This window comes from Eumetopias jubatus, unplaced genomic scaffold, assembly GCF_037043125.1.
Source record: "Eumetopias jubatus isolate StellerSeaLion01/CBP00866 unplaced genomic scaffold, mEumJub1_p1.0 scaffold_10, whole genome shotgun sequence".
Lineage (NCBI taxonomy): Eukaryota > Metazoa > Chordata > Mammalia > Carnivora > Otariidae > Eumetopias > Eumetopias jubatus.
In genome coordinates, this window is record NW_028274816.1 from 99,774,865 (window position 1) to 99,783,148 (window position 8,284).

The 8,284-nt window shown below is 50.0% G+C and overlaps 1 long non-coding RNA gene across 5 annotated transcripts; it reads left to right on the plus strand.

Moving 5' to 3' along the window:
• The first annotated feature begins 447 nt into the window (after nt 1–447).
• On the plus strand, nt 448–8,057 carry LOC114200605 (uncharacterized). 5 transcript variants are annotated; one of them, XR_003607483.2, is made up of 4 exons: nt 448–1,069; nt 1,618–1,687; nt 4,517–4,639; nt 7,897–8,057. It is a non-coding gene; the product is annotated as an uncharacterized LOC114200605 (long non-coding RNA). The 5 variants fall into 5 exon arrangements; XR_003607484.2 differs by lacking the exon at nt 7,897–8,057 and adding an exon at nt 7,227–7,886; XR_015769325.1 differs by lacking the exon at nt 4,517–4,639.
• The last annotated feature ends 227 nt before the right edge of the window (nt 8,058–8,284 follow it).

The window sequence follows — 8,284 nt, forward strand, 5'->3', positions numbered from 1 at the left end:
CAGGCCGCCGGGGCCAGAGGGCTGGGCCGGGGGCAGGAAGCTGCGGCGCGGGCTCCCCCCTCGGCGATTTTCTAACTTCTGCTGTCGCTCCCCGAGCGCGCAAACCGCATTTCGCCGCCGCCGCTACGCACCCGGCCCCCGGGGGGCGGGCTGGAGGGAGAGGGCGGGCGCGGGGCGCGGGCCGGGGGTCCGCCGCTGCCATGGCGCGGCGGGGAGGGGGCGGCCGACCCGCTTCACCTGCCGCAGAGGGGGCGGCGGGCGCCGCTTCACCTGCCGGAGCGGGAGGCGACGGAGGCGAGGCAGAGGCGGCGGCGCGCGCGGCGGCGCCTCCGGGTCCTAAAACCGCATGCTCCCGCTCTCGCTCGGAGCCGGGGATCGGCGGGGTCTGGGTGAGGGGAAGTGGGGAAGGCCGGGGGGGGGGGGGGGGCGGCGGTGTCACCGCCTGGGAGTCGGGAGGGGGAAACCTCCTTGTCGAGGATTGCCAGCAACTGCGAGCGCGGCTTGGAGACCCCTGACGGTGCGGCGTTGGGGCGCAAAGGCTGGGCTCCCCTCTCGGATTCCCGACTGAGAAGGTGGGAACCCCCTTCCAGGCCCCCCACCCCTTGTTTCTGTCCTCCTCTGTTTAGTCCAGAGAGGAGCTGAGGACCAGAGGGAACCATCTGCAAATGAGAACCCCAAAGCAGGGCGGGGGGCGCACATTCAGGCCAGCGGAGAGCCCCACGACCTGTCCCAACCTGGACCAACTCTGCGCGCATGCCGACATCCTCAGGGTCGTAGAATGGGAGCGCCTATGGGAAAAGGCCAAGGTGCCAGAATCTGGAGACCACCAAGGCGGTCTCAAGGAGAAGCACGGGGGTTGGGGAACAGAGGATTAAAGCCAGCATATCCAGGCTGAGAAAGGAGCAGGCACCGCAGAGGAGGAAAAAAAAAATTATCTCCTTGACGCTGTCACCTCCAGGGACCTAGGGTGGCCTCTCACCTTGGCGAATAATAATCCCTGAAGTCTAGCAATTACAGAAATGCTTCCAGAGGTCTTCTTTCATTCATCCCGCGACAATGACCAGGAAAGGTAGGTGTTGATATCTTCATTTAGAGATGGGAAAACTGAGGCTCACTGTGGTTAAGTGACTTGCCCAAGGGCACACAACTAATAAGGGGCAGAGAGGACTCTCAAAATCCACACTGCGTTGGGGCTGCTGTCCGAGCCCCCACTGCCCCCCTCATCCAGGGTGGTCCAGAAAGGTGAGCGAGTATTGGGAGGGCTGTAGATCCCCAGGTCTGAGACATAATCTCCAACCTCTCAGTTGCTCCTTTTGTTCCCCGTTTAATTTGTAGAGATCCCCAATTGCCCCTCCCTGCACTTCTAAGACATTGAGGAGGGAGGGCCCACTAAAGGAGCCCTGGATTTCCTCCAGGTCAGGCCAGAGGCCATAAGTATCCCTTCCCCTTAGAGCCCTCTCTTCCCTCTGCGCGCGCCCCCCCCCCACACACACACATCCAGAACCACTGACAGGAGTTAAGCAGGAGCTGGGAAATTTATCTAATTTTAAGGAAGGCCCTAGGATGAAACAGTCCCTTCCCCCAGACCGACCTGATTTAAGCATTTCTTCCGCCAAGGTCACCAGCACCTCTGGTGGGTGAGAGAGATGTGGTTCCTGATTTCATGTCCCAGCCAGGGACCCATAAGGTAAGACAAAGCAGGATTTTCCTTGGGAATGCTAAGAAGGTGATCCATTCTGTGCCTACGACCCTTCAGCTGAAGATGGTCCAGTCTTGTCAGTGGGCAGTGGGTTCTTGCCCTTGAGATTAACTAGGCCCTCCTTTTTTTTTTTTTTTTTGCTTTTTAAAGAATTTAGTCCCCGGTCCCCTCGATGGTTGTCTCTTTCCATTTAACAACAACAACAAACCTTTAATTTACACCAGCTGTATGCCCAGCACTGCACTCACTCCTGGAGAATCTGTGGCTGATGAAAAGAGTCCCCATTAATAGGCTGCTCACCCCTAGCAAGGGACAGACTCCAAACACATCTGGGGGAGTGACTGCCACCAGTCAGACTGGTGCCAGGTTTTCATGCTTCCTCTCGCCCAGAACTACTTCTTTGGGTAGGAGAAGGGTGAGAGTTGTGTCCCGCGGCTGAAAATCTGAGCAGGGTGGGGAGCCCCTAATGAAGCAGTTGCCAGCCTGAGCCCTCAACCCCTGGGGATGCTCTGGCCAACCACCGCCACCCAAGGCCTGGTGGAAACAAGGTTGGGCTAAGTAGAACCTCTTATGTGGAAAATGACGAGCTTAGCGAGCCTACACTCTGTCGCGTGCACCCTGACGAGAAATGGGAGGCACAAAATAAGGGAGAGAATTTAATCAATTATTACCTAATAAATTTGGTCGGCTTGGCAGGAAGTGTCTTTCCAATCAGTGTCCACAGAGGAGGAAATCCTAGAAGGGATGCTTGGTGAAGTTTGGAACCAATGCTTTAGTGGGTCTGTGCTTCCCCCTGCTGGGCGCAGGCGGTATGACAGCCAAAGCAGGGCGAGGCCTCCAGAGGTGATGGAGATGGAGTCACAGTGTGGGTGACATTTCTGGACTGTTGTGGCCTTGTCACCTCGTATGGAGGAATTGTGCAGTCACTGGGGACACTCAGAGCTCAGGTGACTGAGCAGGTCTCCCCAAGAATCTCCCTCCCTCTGCCTGCTCACCATTACTCAGTGGGTACCTCTTAAAAATAAAAAAATTTAAAAAATTGTTTTTTAAAGGTAATACATACATGTGCTCGGTTTAAAAGAACAACAGTTTTAATACATCTTTCCAGAGATGTTTTGCGCATATACAAGCAGTGTGTGTGTGTGTGTGTTTAACACAAATGGTAGCACGCGTTCCACAATTTAGCACCTTGCTATTTTCACTTAATAATGTATCTGCCTCTACAAAATCTACATAGTCCTCCATCATATGGATGTGTCACAGTCTCTTTCACTACTCTCCTCCTAGTGGGTATTTACGTTGTGTCAGTCTTTTGTTGCAACAGACAGTGGTGCCTGCAGGAAATATCTGGGTACATAAACTTGTCGGTATTTATGTGTGTATCCATAAGACAAATTTATAAATAAATATGACAGTGCTGAGTCAAAGGTTATGCACTTTGGGATAGATTTTTGGGAATTTGGATAGATTTGGAATTGCCCTCAAAAAGTTTGCAACCCCTCTAAATTGATGCCTGTTTTCCCACCTCCTCACTCTGTTATATTAAAGGTATTGTAAGGCCTTTTGATGTTTGGTGAGGCCTATTTGAAAGTCTTTGTCACAAGGCAAGTAACAATCTGTCTCTTTCTCCAAGGAAGAAACTGTATCTCTTCTGTCCCTATATCAGCAGTGCAGGACTTAAATCGTGAATGAAAGGAAACCGGCTTGCATTTTGGCGGGGATGGAGGGAGGGGGTGGAGGGTTAGAGCAAAGCAGGAAGCCTGTCCTTAGGGCTACTCTCTTTTCCAGGCCCTGGTCAAGCCCCTGCCCCAAACCCAATAGACCTTCTCTTCCAGGAGCCTCCCACATTTTGAGATCTGAGGTTGAAGGCCCAGCATTCCCAAAGCAGCTCTCACTTAGCTCTCCTGCATCCCTGCATCCCTGATACCCCATGGGTGGTATCATCACTGAACCGCCTTGAGACTGGAAATGAGCCAGGTGTCCAGCTTTAGGGGATTCGTGAAACCAGCAATCCGATAGAACTTTCTGCAATGATAGAAATGTTCCATTCTGTTGGTGCTGTCCAACATGATAGCCACTGGCCACAGGTAGCTATACCGAGCTCTTGAAATGTGGCTAGTGCCACCGAGGAAATGAATTTCAAATTTGACTTGATTGTAATTAATTTCAATGTAAATAGCCACATGTGGCTACTATACTGGACATTGAAAGGTTAAATAAACTATAGTACATCTCCACAATGAAAAAATATGCAGCTGTAAAAAAACAAAAAAGAACCTGTCAGATTTTGATATGGAAAGATCTCCAGGATATATTTGGAAGCAAAAATGCTGTGCAAAACAGTATATATGTTATGTTACCTTTTATGTAAGAAAGGGAGGTGGATATAGGAATAAATGTATTTGCTTGAATTTATGTCAGCAAGGTAACAAAAGAAGTCGCCTATAAGGTGTGGGGAAACAGGGTGGACAAGGCAGAGGTGGAAGCAAGATTTCTCGAATGCATTTCTTTCTAAACTGTTTTGATTTTTGAACCATATGTATTTATTCCCTATTCAGAAAGTGAAGGTAAAATAAAGGCAATTTGCTTGCTAACCAAGGAGAGCCACTCTATCCCTCTTGTTGGCACCTTGTGGTGGATGAAGCAACCCTACTGTCCTGTCTAGGTGACCTACCAGAGGACAGCCCAGGGGAGGGGGAGGGGCAACCCTTCACGGGCCGTACCCACGTGCAGAGTCCCACGTGGGACTCACATGCCCACACCCAGGAGTGCATCAGAATCAGAATCTCAGCAGATGTGCCTTTTATGGTCCGCCAGGTAACTCTCCAGCACTGAACTATCCTTGTCAACGTCTCCCAGAGAAGAGAGGACAAGCCCCTGGTACCAGACACTCGGCCCTGCCCTATAGACAGCCAGGCCTAAAGACTGGAAAGAAGCCAGGTGATCACAGGTGAAATGGTCCCAGATGTCTTCCGAGCATCAAGGACACCATAGCAGGGACTTTCTGTGTGTCATTCGGAGCTGGATGGCAGCCCTGCAAGGCAGGCCCTATTGCCGTGCCCTCCGAGCTCGGTGTCCTCTGAAATGACTGATTTATCCAAGGCCGCCCAGCTGGTAAATGTCAGAGCTAGGATCTGAATCCAGTCCTAAAACCCCTGAGCCTCAGTTTTCTCATTATGAAAAAATGGTGATAGGATTTCATAGAATTGTTTTATTTTATTTTTTTAAGATTTGATTGATTTATTTGACAGAGAGAGAGAGCTCACACAAGCAGGGCGAGTAGCGGGCAGAGGGAGGGGGAGAAGCAGGCTTCCCATGGAGCAGGAAGTCTGATGTGGGGCTCTGTCGATGGGAGGACCCCGGGATCATGACCTGAGCCAAAGGCAGATGCTTAACCAACTGAGCCACCCAGCCGCCCCTCATAGAATTGTTTTAAATAGTAAATAAAATTTCAAGTTAAGAGCTAACAGAGACTTTCATTTCCAGCAATACGGTGGACTATAGGTACCTTCTGGTACGAAACAACTAGAAATGCTAGATAAAACATAAAGTGTGTGTGTGCGCGCACACATGTGATGTTTTCAATGCAAGGCCAAGCTTGCAAGAAAAGAAAATCCCCAAAGGCACAAATCCAAAATGGAGCAAGGTAAAAGCTGGGGCCTCGTAAGGTCGGAGGTTGGAGCAGACACAATCCACCCCTCTCAGAAGTTAAGGGTGCCCAAAAGGTAACATCCTTGGACAAACATGAAAGAAATAAACCCACCATGCTGAGAGAGACACTAGGATACTTGCCTGCCTCAATTTATCAAGAATGTATAACCATTCTACAGTTATACGCACCTAATAACATAGCTTCAAAATCATAAACAGAAATAGTGGGAAACATAGACAAGTCCACCAATATAAAGGAAGATTTAAATCCCCTCCCTCTGGAACTGGTAGTTTAAGCCGACAAAAAAAAAAAAAAAAAAAAAAAATCAGGGCGCCTGGGTGGCTCAGTCGTTAAGCGTCTGCCTTCGGCTCAGGTCATGATCCCAGGGTCCTGGGATCGAGCCCCGCATCGGGCTCCCTGCTCCGCGGGAAGCCTGCTTCTCCCTCTCCCACTCCCCCTGCTTGTGTTCCCTCTCCCGCTGTGTATCTCTCTGTCAAATAAATAAATAAAATCTTTAAAAAAAATCAGTAAGTGTGTAGAAGATTTGAACAATACAACTGACAAGCTTAATTTAATTGAATACTTTGATTTCTCCAGTCAGCAACCGGCAAACACACTTTTGCTTTCAGGCACACATTTACAAAAGTGACCACATATTAGATCACAAGGCAAGTCCTGACCAATTCAAAACAATCAAACAGACCTCATTATCTGACAGCAATATAATTAAATTAGAAATCAATAATCAAGGGGCGCCTGGCTGGCTCAGTTGGAAGAGCATGCAACTCTTGATCTCAAGGGTTGTGAGTCTGAGCCCCACGTTGGGTGTAGAGATTACTTAAAAATAAAATCTTAAAAAAAAAGAAATCAATAATCAAAAGACAGCACGAAAAGAAAAGACAACCGCGTGCATTTCAAAATGTCAAAATGCACTTCTGAATAATTCATGAGTTGAAATTAGGACGTATTTGGAATAGAATATCAAAAATATTATGTAGAAGATCCTTGGCACAGAGGTCCCTAAAAATGGCAGGAGAATGATGATAAAGACGCAACAGTATTATGTGGAGTGAGAGGTGTCTAATGAGAGAAACGTGGCAGTAGTTAGTTCTGAGGTCAAAGGAGGGGTGAAGATTGAAGGACTTGGAGGTAAACACTGAGTCTGGGAAGAGGAAACCCAAAGGATGAGTTACAAACAACAACCCTGTGAGTGAAGGATTATTCTGGTCCTATTTCCCTAATGAGGCCCCTGAGGCTACCACCGGTGGGACAACTCACATCATTCAGTTAGAAAGTGGCACAGCCAGGATTTAAACCCACGTTGGCCCTCTCACTTTTCCTGCTGCCCCTGAGGGAGGGAGGTGGGGACGAGCCTTTTGGTGAACATCGAACGGTCTGCCAAGAAGGTATTGGGTCCCCTCTCAAGCTTTAGAGTGTCTGTCTGATCTGAGAGGCCACAAACCACGGTTGTCACCTTCACGGGTCAGGCGGTCTGTCTGTCTCAGCCAGCTCTGCTAGCCCACCAAAGTGAAAAATGTGGTCTTTCGTTTTTGAAGCCCGCACAAACTAGGGCAGACGAGGCCCCAGCCAGCCACCCGCCATGTGGAAGGTGGTGCACCAGGGCCCAGAGCTGCTGAGCTAAGGGGGAGGGGGGGTGAGGGAGCCACTGGGAGCACCCAGGCCCATCAGGGGGCACCTACAATGGGGAATGGAGCCTGGACCTGGCACACAGTAAGTGCTGACTAAAGGGGCATTCATGGAAGACCTGATGAATACCAGGCATTGGGCCTGTGGGAGGGTCTCCTCTACTTTGATCGTCATGGTAACACACTGTGGTTGGTGTTATTAGACGCTTTTTTTTTTTTTTTTTAACAGAGGGGGAGACCCGGGCTCAGAGAGTGACTCATCCAAGGTCAAGAAAATGTCAGAGCAGAGAAAGGAACCCCACGTCTGGGGGCCTAGCTCCCCTGGCCGTTTTCCCTGTAGCAGAGACAGCTAGCTCTCGAAGACCCCCTCCTGGCCAGCCAGCTGACCCACCGGCCACTGTAATGAAAGCCAAGACCTTGGGCAAGCTGCGAAATCTCTTTACTCATTATCCAATGATGATTTATGGTGGGCCAACAGTGTACCAGGCACCAGAATTGGTAGAATAGAATTCTCTAATTCGATTACATTGGAATTAGAGCCAGGCCTGCCTGGGAAGAGCTGACAGCCTACAGTGGGGGGCGTGAGGGGAGGTTCTGTGTGCCAGAGGGTTAGTTAGTGAAGAAACTAACCTTAAACCCACTTCTGAGGGGCGTCTGGGTGGCTCAGTTGGTTAAGCATCCGACTCTTGATTTCCGCTCCATTCATGATCTCAGGGTCATGATCTCAAGGTCGTGGGATGGAGGCCCCCCTCCTTAAGGCCCACAAGTCCCGCATCAGGCTCCCTGCTCAGGCGGGAGTATGCTTCTCCCTCTCACTCTGCCCCTCCCACCGCCCCCATGCACACGCTTTCTCTCTCTAAAATAAATAAATAAATCTTTTTTTTTTTTTTTTTTTAAAGATTGGGCGCCTGGGTGGCTCAGTTGGTTAAGCGACTGCCTTCGGCTCGGGTCATGATCCTGGAGTCCCGGAATCGAGTCCCACGTCGGGCTCCCTGCTCGGCGGGGAGTCTGCTTCTCCCTCTGACCCTCCCCTCTCTCATGTGCTCTCTTTCTCATTCTCTCTCTCAAATAAATAAATAAAATCTTTAAAAAAATAAAAAATAAAGATTTACTTACTCATTTATGTGAAAGAGAGAGAGCACGAGCAGGGGGAGGAGCAGTGGGGAAGGAGAAGCAGACTCCCTGCTCAGCAGGGAGCCCAATGCGGGGCTCTATCCCAGGACCCTAAGATCATGACCTGAGCTGAAGGCAGACACTTAATGAACTGGGCCACCCAGGTGCCCCAAT